Here is an 18552-nt window from a genome sequence, read left to right as displayed (position 1 = left end):
AATTGTATTACTAAATTTCTAGGAGAGCAATTTCTGTCCAAAATCTATTTTCAGTGCTCAGAAAGGATACAGGTTTCTAACTCTGTAGTTGGGAAGAGATCACAGTGCAAATGAAAGCCAAAGGGATCTCCCTTAGGGAAAGGGTTGGGGAAATGAGCCAAGGTTCAGGAGCTTTCAAATCTAAGGAAATCCTCAGCAGGGGAACCCTGAGGATCAGAATGGTAAAAATAGGACAGGTGTTCCTTGTTAAAGCCCTGGGAAGCTGTGGATTTCCTGAGTATCTGAGCTCTGGTTATTATTCTCCTCTGTGCCTAGCAGCGTGTCACACTTTCCTGATCCATAACTAGAAATCACAATCTGAGAGGTAGTGGCCCTCCAGAATCTGGAAAACTGACTGGATTTCTTTAGGAAAAAACCCAGCTTGTTTAGCTGGTTATGCCTTTTTAAATCATAAAGATAGTTATCCATCTGCAGGAACAGTCAAGGAGCAGAAGCTTAGGAAGTTTTCATCTACAGTTACAGAATTTAGAGTCAATCCTCACTGCTTTATATTCTGGAAGAGAATTGGGAAGTGTCATTTTCTAGCCAAGATGGAATCAACTGAAATATATTTAGACTCAATTCTGGCTTACTGAACCTTGAACTGATGAGGTCACTAACAAGCTGCTTGAAGTACAGTGGTTTCTCTTTTTTGATGTCTTTCCAGGTGGACAAATACCAAAATCGATGACTGAATATCAGATGAAGCTTCAGTGGAGGGAAGAGAGATTGTATTAATATGGATGCCATGCATGAGAAAAAAAATACTGAATAATTAAGGTAAATACAAAAACAATTGAGGTGGTCACAGGTTTGTTGTCTCTTATGCTTTTTTTTACTGTACATAAATTCTGTTTTCAGTCCTACCTGGTAAGATATTAAATAAGATGGAGATGTGAAGAGTTTAGTGTGGTACCAGAATCAAGAGAAGGAGAGTTTAACCCATGAGAAAATTAAGTTTTTCCTGTTGTTTTCTCACAATTTTTACTATTGATATGTACATGAGACGCTTCTATCAAAGGATTAAATCAAATACTTAGAGGCTAATTCTCTCAGCTTTACTCATTCAGCTTGATTTATTGTTCTTGGCTTATACAGTTCTCATCAGTTAACTTATTCTCTCAACAGGTGGTCACATAATTAAAATGGATTTTTATTGCAATTAAAGCATGAAGCGGTCTCTGTTTGCCAGGAATCATTCATATTTTAAACCTGTGTATGAGAGGAATAAAAGTATTGGGGGTGGGTGGTGATGAAAATGCCTTGATAGTACTGGAGACAAGCTTTATTCTGTGGACTACCTTTCTGAAGATTTTTTTGTTGTTGTTTTTTGCTGGTTTGTTTGTTTCCTAGAGGGATGGAGGGACATTTGATAAGCATGTGGCTGGTCTGGGTTGTGTCTCAACTGGTGATTAATGGATTTTCAGAGCTCCAGGGAGGGAACTTTTACTGAGAAAATCTATGTATAAGCCAGTTATGTCCAGCCTGCTTGTTCTGGATTTGTTTTGTGGTCAGTCGAGAGAAACAGGCACTTTTTGTTCCAATTCAACTCATCTGGAGGGAAAAAGAATGTAATCTAAAAATGGATCAGGCAATTGGGCCCTCAAGTACTTATTTCTCACTATTGATTATAAAGACTCCTAGGCTCCAGGCCCAGCTGTTGGCATCTTCACTGCAGATCTCTAAAGTTAAGTGAAATAAATCAGCTTTCGAAATAAATGGAAGATTATTCCCACATTGGCCACAGGCTGGTTTGGCTCCTCCCGCCCCACTCTTCTTCACTCTGATTTTAACAACTAGGCTGATTTTTTGTGCTTTCCTCCACCCTGAGGTACCCACCCAAAACTAGCCAGAGGGCTGAAACCAAGCTCTGCTCCTCTGGCTTTGCATCTTTCTTACAGTCTGTTGGGGTTTTTTGTATTGTAGGATTTGGAGTGGTTTTCAGTTAGCTGTTTGTTTATTTCTGGTTGTTGTTGGATGGTTAATTTGTTTGAACAAATCAATTCTTGTAAATCCTTGTGAGTTGCCAGCTCTGATGGGCTCAGCTGTTTGTATTTTGTGTAGTCCAACCTGGAATAATCCATACCACTGGCAGAGAGCTCTCGGTGTGCCAGCAGATGTGCACACACAAAATGCAGCTGCAGCAGCATCATCCTTGCTGGGAACCGGGAAAATGCTTTGCTGGCACTGCTCCCTGCTGGCAAGAACAACCCTAACTTGTTTTTTGCCTTCCACAGGAGCATAAATGGACAGCAAAACTACAGGAGTATTTCCTCTGATTAAATGGTTTCCTTTTTTTTTTGTTTTGTTTTTTTTTTTTTTTTTTTTTTTGTTTGTTTGTTTTGTTTTGTTTTATCTTGGGAATTTATTTTGAGTGTGGCTATAGTCATTGTTTTTCTCAAATATAATTTATGTGGGTGTGCTGCTGGTTTATTTGCAGATTATGCAGATCACCAAATATAAAAAGAGCAGTGCTTAAATTTTATAAAGTGCCAGGCTCAGTTCTAGTTTACTGAAGGTTTTTTAAGCCACTTTAGCAATTGGCTTTTCAAAGAGACCAGAAAGACCTGAATTTGGCAATCTGTTTAAAACTCCAGGTTTTAAATTTGCCTACAGCAGCTTTGGACAGCTCACCCAGAAATGCATTTCAAAAGTTGGTCAGGATGAAAAGCGCAGGTTTTTTGTACCCAGAAAAAAGTCAAAGTCAGCGTGTGGAGAAATCTTATGATACACAGCCTTTATTTTGCCTGAGGAGGATGCCTTGTTCATTTTTCAATTTTCCAATGTAACACTCTCCAGAGCATGACTTTGGTGGCAGGCAGAGGTAGGTGCTGTGGATTTCCTTCTGGAATTAGGCATGTCCACCTCACAGCTTGTGCTGTTTCTGTCTCAAACCCAAACACACAAACTGTGGTGATTTGCAAGTTGTCACATAAACAACAGTGCATCCCTGTTCCAGAGGTTCCCTTTCCCTACAGCACCTCTGCTGCCTTGAAGGTTTTCTGCACTTGTGGCATTGAAAACATATCCATGTTCAGACTCAGAGGTAAATAGTCCCAGAGGTGTGAGATGATGTTCTCTGCTCCAGAAGTCTGGGGTGTGTGACAGCTCTGTGCTGGCCACTACCAGCCTGCCACAGGATCTAATCTCATTGTCTTCTGCATAACATGAATTTTGGCACAGCACAAGAATTACCAGCTGTCTCCTGGCAGTTCCTGATGTAAAACCCTGTGGAGTGTGTGCATTCTGCTACTCGAGCAGGGATTTGATAAACTGGGGAGGGGAGCTGGGCATAGGTAAGGTCTGAGACATCCCTGTGGCAGCCACAGGGAAGGAGAGACTTTCCAAATGTGAAGTGTGAGCGTTGCCTTTTTTCCAACCTGGAAATTAAACTCGAGGTAATTTTAGTAAAGAGGTAATAGAAAAGGGGATCTTTAATAAAGACCTTCAGGGGCCGTTATGGAAAGATAAAATGTATTCACCCCCACCCAGGGGTAAGTACATTTTTATAAGTTTTTAGGAAATTAGCATAATTGATAAAAAGCACCAGTTAGGAGGACAAGTGGTGATACAATCCCCACCCCAGGTCAAGCCCCTTCTCTGGAGCTCCCATTCAGCACTGGCTGTGCTTTGTCCATGAGAATGGATCTCCAGGAGTTGTTCTCAGCCTTGGTTTCCAGGAAGAACCAAGACAGCACTGGGGCCTTGTACCTCCCAGGGCTTGGGGCTCTGGAATTTGTATGGAATCTGCCTAGAAAAAGGCTGTGGAAAATTACAGGGAAAACGAGTTCCTAATACAACAGGTGACAGAGTTACAAATATGTATGTGGATAGCACAGAGAGGTTGTAAAAGAAAAAAGGCAAAACCCAAATGGCATTGTGAGGACCTGCAGGGCAGGTGCTTGAAGGGGACTTGACACAGCAGAGTGGTTTTACTGAAGGCCATGAGCTCTGTGCTCTCTGGTCCTGCTCCATCCCATTATCTGTGCCCCTCTTTTGATCCTAAGCAGCACTGAATTAATTTTCAGGTCGATTCAGTTGGATTGTGGGTATGAGGTCATGGGACATTTCTGCAAGGGGGACCTACTTCTCTCCTTTCTGTGTGTGTATAAGGACAGGGAGTACAGAAGGTTGCCTCTGTCTCATTTTTTTTTGGTCTGTTTTGTTTTTGGGTTTTTTTGTGTGAGTTTTTTTTTTGTTGTTTTGGATTTTTTTTGTTGTTGTTTGGTTTTGCTTTTTTCCCCTCTCTCCCTCCAGTTCATTAAAGAATTGTTTTCTACTTCTCTCCCCACCTTCTCTGCTGAGGTGTGTGGGCACTGAAGATGAGGCAGGTGATTCCTTGGCTTTCAGTTGTTTCTTTAAAGACATTTAAATGTCTTTTTTTCTTTTTGTCAAGACTTTTGAAAGTCTGTTTATTAAAAAAATGTGTTGAGCTAGAGCCTGTTTTAAGACTGCCCTAGCCTTTGTCTGTTATGTTTGCTATGCTATAGTTGCCTGGCTTTGACACCTCTGTTTCAGATTTTTTTATGCTTAAAGGGAGTTTCAGATGAATATTTATGGACACTTCCACGAATTCCACTTTTATGAGAGAAGAGCAAGGGAAAAATGTTTTGATAATCTTTTAAAAAACCTGGCAATACAAAAAAGCATCTTTTCAATTATATCTATATTTCTCTGTGCTCAAAATTTGGACTAAGAAGAGGTGCCTTTTAATGTGCCTTTGGAAACAGGCCTGTGGTCAAGGAAATAACATTGAAAAGACTGAAACTTTATCCACAATAACAAAAACCCCAAAAGAATGTTAAAAGAATGCAATAATCCATATTTATTAATATCTTCAAGAAGGTGATGAGCAGTCATAATGAGACAGAGATACGGGAATATAAGAAAGTAACAGGCTGGAGAATACAGGACCAAAAGAGGTCAAGCATATAAAGAGAAGAGAAGAGCATGCATATTTGTGTCTGTCCCAGAATATGTTTATTTTAAAGTGATTAGGTGAAGGCATCCTTAGTTTTGAGGTAGCCACATTTTGAGTTTTGGCTTTGCAGATAATGTGTGTGCCTAGGCTAGGGCAGAAAGAGGCTTTGATTTGCCTGTAACCATTAGATCTGTGGTAAACTATACAAGTTGACCTCTTATTACACCAGAAAAGTTACCCTGAAGATAGGACTTTTTTTATTTTTTTTTTTAAGGTGGATGTTGTGCAGTCTCACCTGTACTTTAAGGGTGAAAAGGAAGGCAAATCAATCTTTCCTTCACTGAATGCAGATGAGGCACCTCTGTGAACAACCTAAATAATTTCCACTGAAGGCCTAAAACTCTACTTTCTAAGATCTTGACCTATATATCATGAAGGAGAGGTGTTGCCCTGATTCTTAAGATTTTTCTAAAGCCTACTGAGTTTACATTCTTGTAGAGAACTTTCTCACACAACTTTCTGTAAACAATCTATAGTTTTGCATTCCTCCATAGAGGCGGAGAAATTTGATGTACTGGTAGTTTGTCCAATGTCATTGGAGAGGTGGCACATCCAACCTCCAATCCACTGTCACCTTTGGAAAAGTATAAATGATAGAGTCAGAAAATAAACTTCCTCTTTTTTACCTTTGCAATAACAGCGGCTCACATTGTGATTTCAAGTGTCCTGTAGTGACAGAGAGGTATTCACACAGAGCAGCTTGTGGGTGATGTTGGGAAAGAAGAGTGTGGGACACTTGCTAAAGCAGGAGGTCAACAGCTGGGTGATCTCAGTCTCCATTTCTGACTACCACTCATCATTTCATCAATTATGACCTCAGTCCTCAAGAGAAGCTTCTACCAACCTTTGGGTACCAATTCCTCAAATTGTGGGGTCACTGGGTGCTGACACAGCACAATGAATTTGTTGCTTCTGCCTGAAGCTGGCATACAGTGAAATGAGAAGACAATGAAACAGACCTATAATTAAGTTTTATGGTATCTGATTTAATTTAAGCACTGAAACATTGCTGAATTGTTTTATCCCCCATTGTTCTTAAATGCAAGGAGTAATGGTGCAAATGAAAACCTAAAATCTCTGTGGGACAAATTTTGAAGCCCTCTATGGAAAAACAAGGTGAAACCTACATGGAGTTGGACATCGGACTGACTATGACAGCATTAATTTATCTACTCTGCTTTAGTTTGAATGGAGATGCAAAATGCCTGCTGACACAAAGAACTCTTATTTTTGATTCCTGATGTGCCAAAAATTCAAGCCAATTTATGGAAAGAGTACAATGTAGAGGTTTGTGTGTGTGTGAAGGACAGAACCTTTTTTAATCGATGTCTTCATAACAACTGATTCATTTTTATGCTAATTTTTTTCTTTAGACAGAATGAAGTCTGTTGTAAAATTTGCAATTCAGACACACTGAATGCTGCCAGCTACTTCTTTTTATGAAAGACAAATTTTGAAATAGATTTGTAGCTTCTTTATTTTTCAATTAGAAAAAAAAATCTAATCACTTTTATTAACCTTTCAGTTTATTTCATTTAATCCCAAATCATAATTTTTTCCTAGTTATTTGATATGAAAATTTACCTGTCACATGTGTTCATAGGTCCAATCTTTTTCTAGAAGTGATCTTCACACTGAAGTGTCTGAGCATCTTTTATTTCATTGACCACCATGGTGGTGTTAATCATCAGCATGTTTTATTACTTAGTTCATTAATAAATAAAAAAAAACTTAAAAAATTAATGTGGGGAAGAGTGTTTTTGAGGAACTAAGAGAGTTTAAATTAATGTGTAGCTTACATTAGAAATCTGAAAGTAAATGGGTACTAAATAAGTTTAATTTTGTGATCATTGTGTTAAAGCAGTTGATAAGAAGGTTTTATATGTTGCATAAAACAATTTTATTCCTCAGTGAAATTTATTTAAAGATTACACTTAGCTGAACCTCAGCTCTTGCTTATTTTTGAAACCTGTTTTGTGTCATATTCAAAGCTACAACTCTCAGCACCAGAGAACACAAAAAGGTGGCAAACTTTCAAAATGGAAGGTTTTAACAGTATTTTTCTCTGCACAGCAGTGAAAAATTATTAATTCAAATATTATTCCACATTTAATTTGAATTGGTGGAAGAACAGTAAAAAACCTTGCGTGACCAATGGATATTTACAGGCTGTACCAGTTAGACCTAACACACCCTGGTACCAGGGTATGCTTCTCACATTCTGTGCTTACTGATGTGGCCAAAATGTGTCTTAGGGTTTATATTTTATAACTTCCACTATGCCATTTTTTCCTAATATTTTTGTTTCTTCAGCTTTACTCAAACTTGCTAATATTTATGAAAATTCTGAGAATTATCATTTAGAGTGTCTTTTCATGGAACTAAAAGCACCTCTGTTTCGAGGAGGCTGTGCAGATATTGAACAGCTTCTGTGTTTCAGCTGTGAGTGTAATATAAGCACACAATCAGCTCAATCCCTCTATCTGAAGCAGAGCTGTAAAGTATGTACACCATTTGCATATAAACAAATATATGCTGCAAGTTTTGCCCTTTTCCCCATGGATTTCCTATGTTTGAAAGATGATTTTTGATCATAAAAAATCCTGATCTCAGAATTTTTTCAGAAATTCAGAAATCACCTCGTGAGAACAAAGCATGCTGCCCCAACTTCTTTTAGATTAGTAGCCTTATTTTTAACATGTAATTTCATGTAAGAACATGGAAATTCTCTCCGGATTTTTGATGTGTTTAAATCCAAGCTCACACTAAAATGGTGCTTTGCCTCCCTTTTCTATGAGAAATAGTTTTGTGTCAGTATATAACTAACTCCTTTCCAACGTTCCTTTCTAATATCACTCTGGTAGCTTTTGCTACAAAGGGATTTTTATGAAAAAAACACAATCCAGTGTGATAATTTGGTGGTTTGTAAAATTTTTAACTATTGAGCATGCAGTGGAAATTAAATAAGCAATCTTTACCTGAGAATGATTATTTAAAACAAAGCTATTAATAAAATCCTCTGACAGGTGGAGGCACTTAGTAATATCAATTAGTTCTCTCTTCAGATATGAAGTATTCATTTAATAAATTTATTTATTCTCTATATAAAGTTTGTTGCCTCTTGAAAAAATGGCTTACTATTGGGAATACATCTTGCTTTTCATTTGGAAGAATATTCTGTTGGTGATATGGACAAGATTTCAGCAGTTGGAGGGAAAAAAGAACAAGTGGTTATGTTTTGCAAACATGAAGATGAGGCTGAGTGTTGGATTAAGAAAGAGATTAAGAGCTGGCTTTGTGGAAATCTTCTGTTCAGGTACTGTGTTTGCTCTGTGGAGATGAAAAGTTATCATAGGTATTGCTAGAAATGCATGTTTTTTCTGTAATTCCTTATTTCTTAATTATCTTTCTCTGTTAAAGAGAATTAACATTGTTAATCTCTGTGAAATCTTTTGGGGACTCAAAGATAATTTGTTTCAGGCTGGTATAGAACAGTCATGAAGGGCAGAAGTAGAATTTAATTGTAAGAACTTAATTAATCATTCAGGTTGCTCTGCTGATGATCTGTGTGAAAATTGTAAAACAGAATAAATACCAATAGCTGTGAATCGTATCAGCATGGGGATGTTAAAAAAATCAAATGTTTTGGTTTTTTTTTCCACCAGGCATTTTAAAAAGTCACCATGGTCTCAGTGAACTGAAATAGAGAAGGGAGATCTGATTTCATGTTCCTTTTGCTCTGTATTTGGGGTGCAAACACCTGTGTGCTCTCTGTGGTGCACCAGGTATTTTAAACAGCTCCAACAGGACTGGAATTGGAAATTTGGTGTCTATGCAGTCTAAGGAAACCTCTCCCCTGTGGGGAAAATAGATACTTAGTCTGAAAACATCCAAAGGCATGTTCTGGAAAAATTCCACTTAGATTTTATAAAACTAGTGTCAATTAAAAGTAATTGGAATATGAGGGTATTACTCTGATCTGCTTCTAATAAATGCTAAGTTGCAGAGACAATGGTGGTGTTTTTTTCCTTTACTACAGTTTTGTGACAGTGCTGTGTTATTCATTACTTTCTTATTGAAGATGCAGTAATACACCACCCAAAGTCACTTCTAGTTAAATATAAACAGGTTGGACTATGCCTAATCTCTGAAAAAATTGTGCTAATATAGACTTTCTCTTAGACAAACCAACCTTTTATTTAATAGGGTGTACATTTTTGTTCAACCTGTAATTTTAAGTTTTACTGGACAACAAGAAAAACATTGTTCTCCAATGCAAGTGATCTTGCACCGTGTGGTTGAGTCAACTGAGTAGCTGGAGGGAGTTTGGAAAAAGGAATTATAGCCAGTCCCAAGTTAGGGGGAAAGCAATGTTTGAAAAGAGGAGAAAATAACAAAGATAATGGCAGAAAAGTGAAAATTTTCCATGTTTGTTTGGTTATCTAAAGAGCTTTGGGAAGATGCACTCAGCTGAATTATATCTTTCAGGGTAACATATTTTGTATAGGTCTGTGTCTTCAGGTTTTTCTTGTGTTTTGTGATGGATCATGCCACAGGAAGGCTAGTAAAAGTGGCCATTTCTTTTCTTTTTTTTAATTTTAGATTTGTTATTTGTTGAAGTTTGTTGAGGTCTGTTGAAGTCTACACATGGAAATCTATTTTATAGTGCAGTGGTCTATGCATCAGCATAGACCTTGAGAGCATAATGAACCCAGAGATGTTATTTACAAATCATGTCCCTGTGCCTGCTTCCCCTTTGCTTCTGAAAATGCTCATTCATACTGCTCTGAGGGTGAATGAGGAGGGGAATTCTCTTGGAATTCTTCCTTAGGCAGTGTTAAGTTGATAAAGCAGTGTTATGTTTTATTCTGCCCAGCCTTGGTCCAGGTATGTGATTAGAGAAAGTGAGTATTTCCCTGTGTACAACACTTCTGGAGCATGGAGTCTGCACAGAATCCTCTGTGTTGCTGACTTGTTTAGGATCACACATGCATAATTATTATTCTTGTAAAATAAAACCCCAATAGTTTGACAGTGACTTATGAAGAATGTTATTTGTATTATGTCTTAAATTATAGCAAGGGTTGGTTTACCTTTTCCTTGCAATAATTCCTTTATTTCCCCTAATCCACTGCAATATCCTGGTAAATGGTGTAAAAATGTAGGGAATGGTGGTCAATTTGTGTTCTTTGTCCTTTCCCTGCCAGGGGAGGCTGCAATTACAGATGGAGGAATTTCACTCTGCTGAAATCCTTGCCCACATAGGAAGGAGTGTACAGAGAAAAATCATGTTTAAAATCCCTGGCATTTGTGTGTTGTGCTCGGTACCCTGTATTTATTTCAGTTGTGTTTTTTGTGGTTTTTTTTTTGTTTGTTTGTTTGTTTTAACACCTGGAGAATGGTGTGATTTTTTTTTAATATCTGCTTCTTCAGGTCAGAACATTTACTGATGGAGAGAAGCTTTTAGCCATACGTTAAATGTACACGCTGTCAGTCTCAAGTGCAGTGCTGGGATTTAAAAAGAAATTTCAAAGCCCTGTTGTTCCTGCTTCTTGCTGTGGTGTCTGTGTGGTGGGGCTCTTCAAAGGGATTTAGCAGAGAAGTGATGTTGTGAAAGTGCTGTAGACACAGTTCTGAGGAGAAGCATTAAAATATTTGCCTTGGGGAGAAATTAAAACATCTAAATGTTTTCCAAGAGTAAGTAATTCTTCTATGCCTGTGCAAATTGTAAATAACAGGTGCTCCAAGCACTATTGTTTGCGTTGGTTTTTGGTCTGGGAAGTTCCCACTTTCCATCTTTTACTAGAATATTATTCTAAGAGGTGTGCATATACAAATGATATAATTTTACTTCTCACCCTCAAATAAACCAGAAAGCCTTCTCTCCCTAACCCCCGTGCTCATTTATATTTGGAAGAAAAGAATGCTCTCCCAGCTGTCAACTTCCACAGAGACTGAATCAGCTCAGATCCTGAGCAGTGGCTTCTGAATTCTGAAGACTGCACTCACATGGTCTTTGCCTGTGGGCACACCCCAGAAAGTGCAATTTCTGAGTTCTTATCTCAGCCCAGTGAGAGGTTTCATACTTTCCCCCATGACACAGGAATAGATTTAAAAGCTGTACAGTTTTATGTGAAGATCTGATCAAAATGTCATCAATAGGTCTGGCTGCTATCCCCAGCCTGGCCTCTGATTTTGTATTCTCTTGGGCAAGCTGCTTAACACGTGATTTCCTCACCCAAAATATTCAAGCAATACCTTTTGAGGACAAAAATGAGATCTTTAGGTGACAGGAGACACTGAAGGGCAAAAATCATGCTCTACCATGATGATTACTCTGTGCTCCTGAGAAGGTGCACTTTTCAGTTTTAACACTGCTTGGTGATGATTAATCGGGTTGTGTGGATTAAATTTTCAGTGAGAGTTATGAGATACTTTCCTAAAGAATAATGCATTTTAAATGTTATATGAGATTTAGGAATTAAAATTTTATCTCATATTTCAAGGAATTTTAAATGACCTTCAGACTGAGCCAGCCAGTGGTTTGAATATGCTAATTAAATCACTTTGCTGGCAAGATGTTTCGTTTGGTAATGAAACACAAAACTGCTGACCGTGTTGAGCTGCTGCTGTTTGTCTGTCTAAGACAGTAATATTCATCCATGCAGTGTGTGCAGGCAAAGTTCAGGGATGAATATAGATGACCAGGATTTTATGGGAGCTCACAGAATGGTGTCCTTTAGGATTTGATCTTTGTAACCAGCTGATGACCTTTATTTTACACTGATAATGACAGAAAGTGGTGTTACTCTATCGCTGATCTCCATGAATACAGAAAATAATTGAGTTCTCATCACTAATCATTTTAGTGAAATCAGAAAGTCCCACTTAGCCCTCATCTTGTACTTTTACCGAGTAATGTTTCTGAAGTATTTGCAAGAATGTTTACTGCTTAATTCACTGCTCAGTGAAGATATCAAAATCTGACTCAAATATTTTAAATGAATTTCAGTCTTTTGGGGGTTGTTTTCTCTTTGTTTTTTTCCTACTTGATTGCTCATTTTTATTAGACTCAAACTAGAGGAATGTAAGTAAATTACCATGTTGAAGTATGAACATTACAGTTGTCTTGGTAAAAAAGAGCAAAATGTATCTGCACAGGTTGTGATCTAAAGTATTAAAGTTGTCTAAAAAAAATCCAGACCTCACAAAAATTCAATTGAATTTAAAAAAAATCCACAGACTCCCTTTTTATCTTGTGCCTTTACTACTGAAAATCTTATTAAGTAACATTGTATAAATTATCATAAATCTAGATAAATTCCAAAAGAGTGGATGTCTGAAATTGCAGTTTGTCTGGGAAATTTTCCTCCCACAGTTTATTCTGTTTGCACAATTTACCTCATACAGTGCTCACAATGCCACAGATCAAAAATTTGGATATTTTTTCTAAAATAACCTCAGGAAGTAAAAAAAAAAAAAAAAAAAAAAGAAAGAAATTAATTTATGAAAGCTCATGAAAGACACTCAGAGCATTAGGAGAGAACTTCAAAATTCTGAGTTACTTTTTATTGAAGCTGAAAGTTTATATTTAAATTCGTTGATTTTATGCTAAAACTGCTGAAGCCGAAGATTTTGTTTTTTGTTTTGGAGCAATTTTAGAGCTGAAGAGTGTTCATCAGTTCTGCTGGTCAGATATCCAAATGTAGTTGGGAACATATCATCCTGCTTCTCTCTCATGCGACACATAACGAGGGAGGAGTGGGGAGTAGGGACAGGAGGCACGAAGCAGATGAGCACAGCAGAGGCTGATTTTTATTCCAGAGGGAGAAGAAGGCGGAGAAAAAAAGAACATCCTCATTATTCAGTACATTCCCTGTGAATTTTACCACATCCTTGTCCCAGGCTTCCAATAAAATTAACCAATGGGCAAAAGTATTAATGAGCCTCACAGAACCTTATTTCAGCTGTTGCCTGTTCTGTGTCTCTCAGACTTCCCTGGAGAGGCTTGGGCATGTGAGGCGCACACTCACCTCTGCCTGTGAATCATGGAATGTGCCTGGGCTAGGAAATTTTCTCAGTTATTCCTTTTATTTAAGTTAATTTTTAAGAGCTGGAGATGGGGCTACATATGTGGCATGGAGATGCTCATGAGTGTTGTCTTGCTATGGCACAAAATTTTCTGTGACCCACCAAGGGCTGGAGCAACACCGAGACCACGGAGTTCTTTTCCCCAGGAAAAAGCAGAGGGTGCAAGCTGCTCAAAGCTGGCACAGGCTGCAATGCCAAAGGCATCTTGCTGTGGTAAACAGCCATGGAAGAATGTTTTGAGCCTTTAAATGCACTCTGAACCTTTCAGGATTTTTGACCTCTACATGGAAATTTCTGAAACCCTTTCAAAAGATGGTGAGGGTGGTATTCAGGGTGGTATTGTCTGGGAACTAAAAAGAAAATTTTGCTTTCGGGGACATGTGAAGTAAAAGATACTTACAAGAAAAGTGTCTGGGGGGTTGTTCACTGTCCTTTTTTATTTTTCATTAAATTGCTTGATTATATAAACCAAATTTCCAAGAAAAAGTTGTATTCAGTAGATTTTGCACTGTGGGCAGGGGACTAGCAGTACTAGTTTGTTCTGCTGATTAGATTCTTTTTTCTGACAGAAACTTTTCTTGCCAACTTAAGTAGTAAAAGGACAAATTCATAGCAGATATACAGCAATAGATGGTGTGTTCTTAGGTGATGTGCAATGTTGATGAATTTCAGTATTAATGGGATAGATATTCAAATGGCTGACCTGGGTGGTTCCAAGGTATTTTCTAGGGCCAGATTTGTCATCTCAGCAATCTTGCTTAGCAGCTTTACCCTGGCAAGCAATCTCCCTTAAATTCTATTAATTTCCTGTGTTGTTTTGCCCTGCTGTACTTACACTCATTTAGTTTTTCCTTCCATCTTTGTGTTATCTCAGGGTATGTCTGAAGGGGAATTTCTGAAGCTTTTCAGATGTGGAAATGGTCAATTCTCCTTATTTACTTTTATTTTTTCAATAAACAAGACTTGTTGATTAACAGCATTTGAGGAAAAAAATGTTCTGCTACTGAAAGCATAAACGCAGAAGCAGGGGATGCATATTTTGCTCCATTTTATGTTAGGTGAAGGGACCTTAAATCTTGCATGTGCAAGATTCAAAGCACCATTTGCACTGCATTCTGTGTACAGGAATATTTACCAAAGCTTTGTGAAAGCAATGTTTGACTTGTGCCTTTACAAGCAAAGCTGGGAAAGAATTAATGCTTTGGCTACTGTAGCATGATGAAAACTTCCTGAAATTACAGATCCCCTTTCTGAAATTACATAAAAAAATGGAAAGAAGCCACTTGGAGAAGAATAAAAGCACTCCCTGGAAAGTTAGATTTCTAGAAATAGCATTATGTGGATTAAAATTCATAACTAGGTAAATACATTTCTTTCTCTCTGTAGAAGAGTTCTGATTTTCCAAAGGAAACCGTGGGAGGAAAAGACTTTTGCTACTGAAGTTGTTTTTATGTCGTCCTGAAAAAACTGAAAAAGTTTGTACAAACTTAATTGTAATACATGTGAGTTTTAAACTTGGCCTTTAACAAATGTGAAATCATTGTCAGTAGTAATATTTTCTAAATGCTTTAAAGTTGTTGAGTGCAAGTTGATTTTTTTTTTTCCCACTTACTTGACCTAACTCATTCCTAGTATGGGTCCCCTGTCTGGTCCCAATCATTACTGTTTGCAGTTATGATCCCACCCTGCTTTTCACTAGAATAAGGCTGGAATGAGATTGGATCATTTCCATTAAGTGCCAGGGTCTCCACCAGTATATTTGCAATGTGAAAAATTTTGAGGACCACCAGTCTGACTGGGAGCATGAAGAAAAGCAGTGGAATTGGTATCTGTTATTTCAGGTTGTAGCTCTTATAGCTAAGTTTAACTGTATTTTATGATGGGAGCTGCTGCCCTGGCTCAGGTTGTTTGAGAGCCGTGGGAACACCACCTTTCCCTGCAGATAACAGATCATGTCTGTGCTGCATGTTCAGGGGCCTCTTTTCTGCAGAGATGATCTGAAGTTAAGGACAGGTGGCTCAGAGAAACAACTAATCTTACATTCCTTTTGGTCTTTAGCAAGTAGTCCCACTCAGTCTAAATCAGGCTTTAAGGCTTTTGTTTGCTCTAATGCAATTGCACATGTGTTCTACTCAGACTCCAGTGAGCCAGACTTTGGCAGCAAGACTGGATAAGCTTTCTATAGGTTTTTAAAAGCAAATTGCATTGTGCTGCTCCCTGGGAAAGTGTCTTCCTTGAAAATGTTTAATCCACCCTCCCTACTCCCATCCGTTGTGAATGAAACTATCCGTGGCATACACTGACAGTTTGTGAGTCAGTTTGTGTCTTACCTAAGAAAAGAGATTTTTTTTTCTTTCTCCATGCACAGTGTTATGCACTTAGAGATGTCTTTTTCATTTACAGTGTGGGAAGTACAACATGGATCTGTGATATCCCTCTGCCTTGTGGTGGTTTCAATAACATGAGCATGGTCATTCCAGTTCAAGAACTTTCTGCACAAGAAAAACAAGGGGAAGAATTGGGTAAATGTGCAGATCTCTAGAGCAGTTTTACGGTTTTTACCAACTCAATAAAAAATAACCATAGAATTATGATGGAGTTAAAACCTGGGAATTTCAGTATTCTGAATAAAATGAAATGTGACACAAATATTTACACATTGTACAAAAGGTGACAGGATGCAAATTGCAGTGTTATTCAGGAAAAACAGAGTTGAAGTTCACCCTCTCCATGTGCAGTGAAGGCAAAAATGAAGCTCACTTCCCAAAGAACCACAAGTTCTCTGAGATGCATTATTGGGATAGATAGATAGACATACACACTCCTCTCCAGAGTGTAAATGTATAAGTGAGTGACTGTTTCAGTGGGATATATTTCAGCTGCAGGACTGTCATAAGTGATTAGGCTTGTAGAGACGTCCACCTTTTCAAGCTCTTTATCTGAACAAGCCTTATAGTTTTCAATTTATCTACAAAAGGGCTTGGAGACCTGGGAAAAGGAGTGAATGAATCAAAGATGCTGCCAAGACTTGCACTGTGCCAGATTTTTTTGTCATTTTGTGGTTCTTGGCAAAGATGAGGCTGGAAATCCATGTTGTTGACCAGCATGGAATCATCTCTTGGGAAGGGAAATGCTGTGCTCCTGTGGAGGAAAATGATGATGTTTCCCTGCCTGTCTCATGGCCAGACCTGAGATCTTACAATGAGATGCTATTTCTGAGCTAAGAAAACCACATGAAGGGATCATTTTGCCACTAAAACAGTCAGTTTCATGCTGTCTTAAAAACCCTCAATGGGTTTTCGATGGCTTTCTTCATTATTTTGGAATTCAATCAGAAGAGATTTATGGAGCAAAGAATCAGACTACTGACATGGAATAAGGATCGGAGTTCAACCTAAGGAAAGACATTAAGGTAAGCTCAGAATTATCCAATAAATCTTCATTTCCCCCCATCCTCCTTATAGAAGTAATTGCCCCCCAAAAGGCCAGTTTAACTGAGGATTCAGCAGGAAGCAGATGAGATTCACTGTGACATTTACCAGCATCATGCCACCATCCAAATGGAGAATGGGGTCTGGGTTTCAGGGCAGAAAACTCCCACTGAAATTTTGAGAGCACTTGTAAGTGTAGAGAAGGAATGACCTCTTTCAGTCAGTGGCCTGAAATTCCTGCCAGAAGCTTTCAGCTCAACTGTGTGCTGTGAAGTAGTCTTAAAACTGACCAAGAAATCACAATATAGGGTAACTTTGGGTCAGGCAATCTGCAGCCTTAGCACAGTATCTGGGGAGGGTGGTAACAAAGCTTTATGAGAGGTGCTACTTGTATTAGAAATGAGCTCTGAAGAATGTGAAATTTTTCCAGTAACTAGAATTGGTAACAATCCATCTTTCCAGGATCCTCAGATATAATGCAAAAAACCTTTATTTGAAACTGAATGCAATTAAAGAAATTTGGTCATAATCAAAATGAAAAATAGTGAAGTTATTAGCAAAAAGTAGGCAATATAGCACAAACACAAAAAAATAGAGTTTTTTCATTCAGCACTATAAAACACAATAATGAATAGCCAGGGCATGAAAAAACTCATTTGAGGTGGTGTCTGGAATGCTGACACAGAGCACCTTTATACTGCACTCTGAAGGAAATTTCAGTGCCTTGTGACTCCTGACTGAATTTACTTTCCCATTCCCAATCAGTTGCACGTTTTGTGGGTGAGTGACATTCATGAACTCACGAGCACCCCCTCTAATGAACCCCATAGGTCTGAAAAGCCTGAGCACCTGAGCAAAGCTGGGCAAGCTTCTCCTGACCTGGGCAAGAAAGGGAAATCTGGACGTGAGCTCCATCCTGTACTTGGGGACAGGCTGCAACTTCTTTGCATCTAGACATGAGTTTCCAGTGAAACTGTAAATTTTCTGTGTACTGAATGGCTGTCTACAGTGATACCTGTTGGGATTTGAGGAAAAAATTGTCAGACACAGGGATGTAAATTTATTCTTTTTCTCCCATGGCTTCAAAACTCTGGTATGTGGAGGAGACCCCCTGTTAGATTTATCCTGCCCCTTGCTGAGGGGGAAGAGGAGGTGAAAATAACTAAAATAATTTTTGAATATGAATCCACAGACATTAGGATACATTGAGCCAAGCCCAAAGTAATGCAGATGGGGTTCATTTGATGACAGTATCTTCCATAATATTGCAATAATTATTTTGACGCTTCTTGTATATTTTGTAATCTGAAAGTGCCTGTATAAGTAGCAGATAACCACTGTTAAAGACATGTGCAGTTTGCCATATGCAGTAATTTTGAAATTTTTTCACAATCTTAAACACAGCCTTTCCCAAAGCACACTTAAAGGACTCTACAGAATGGCTCCATGCAATGCCACTTTTCTGCAGTAACACATGAAAAATGGTTCAATAGTAAGTATGATTGCTCCCATCTCATGTATCTGAAGTTGCTATTGTCAAAATTCTAGTTCAGACATTTAACCCAGTTTAGAATATGAAACACAGAAAAAATATTGTCATCTTCACATAAAATATGACCAAATATCTTTGGTAGCAAAAACCAAACCAAGCTCAAATTATTGTATCTATATTGAATATGTATGTGATTATGGTGTACTGCAGAATTTTTAATCATTTTTAGGGTAACCTGTATGCTCTCTGATGATCCAAAATTATTCCAGTTTCATTTCAAAAAAACCACTTTTCTTCTTTGAGTAAGGATTCTGATTTTACTTAGGATCTTCTGAAGAAGACTTCATATTCTGTGGTAGTATAAACTAATAAGAGGAGCTGTGAATGAGTTTTAAGGGACACCATGGACTCTCTCAAGAGCTCATCTTAGATAAACATTTAGCACATCATGCTTATGGAAAGCTATCTGCTCAAAAACTTCCTTTTGGCTACAGCTGCTTCATATTACACAGCTCTGA

The sequence above is a fragment of the Lonchura striata genome, chromosome 2 (assembly GCF_046129695.1).
Source record: "Lonchura striata isolate bLonStr1 chromosome 2, bLonStr1.mat, whole genome shotgun sequence".
NCBI lineage: Eukaryota > Metazoa > Chordata > Aves > Passeriformes > Estrildidae > Lonchura > Lonchura striata.
This window is presented reverse-complemented; position numbering follows the sequence as displayed.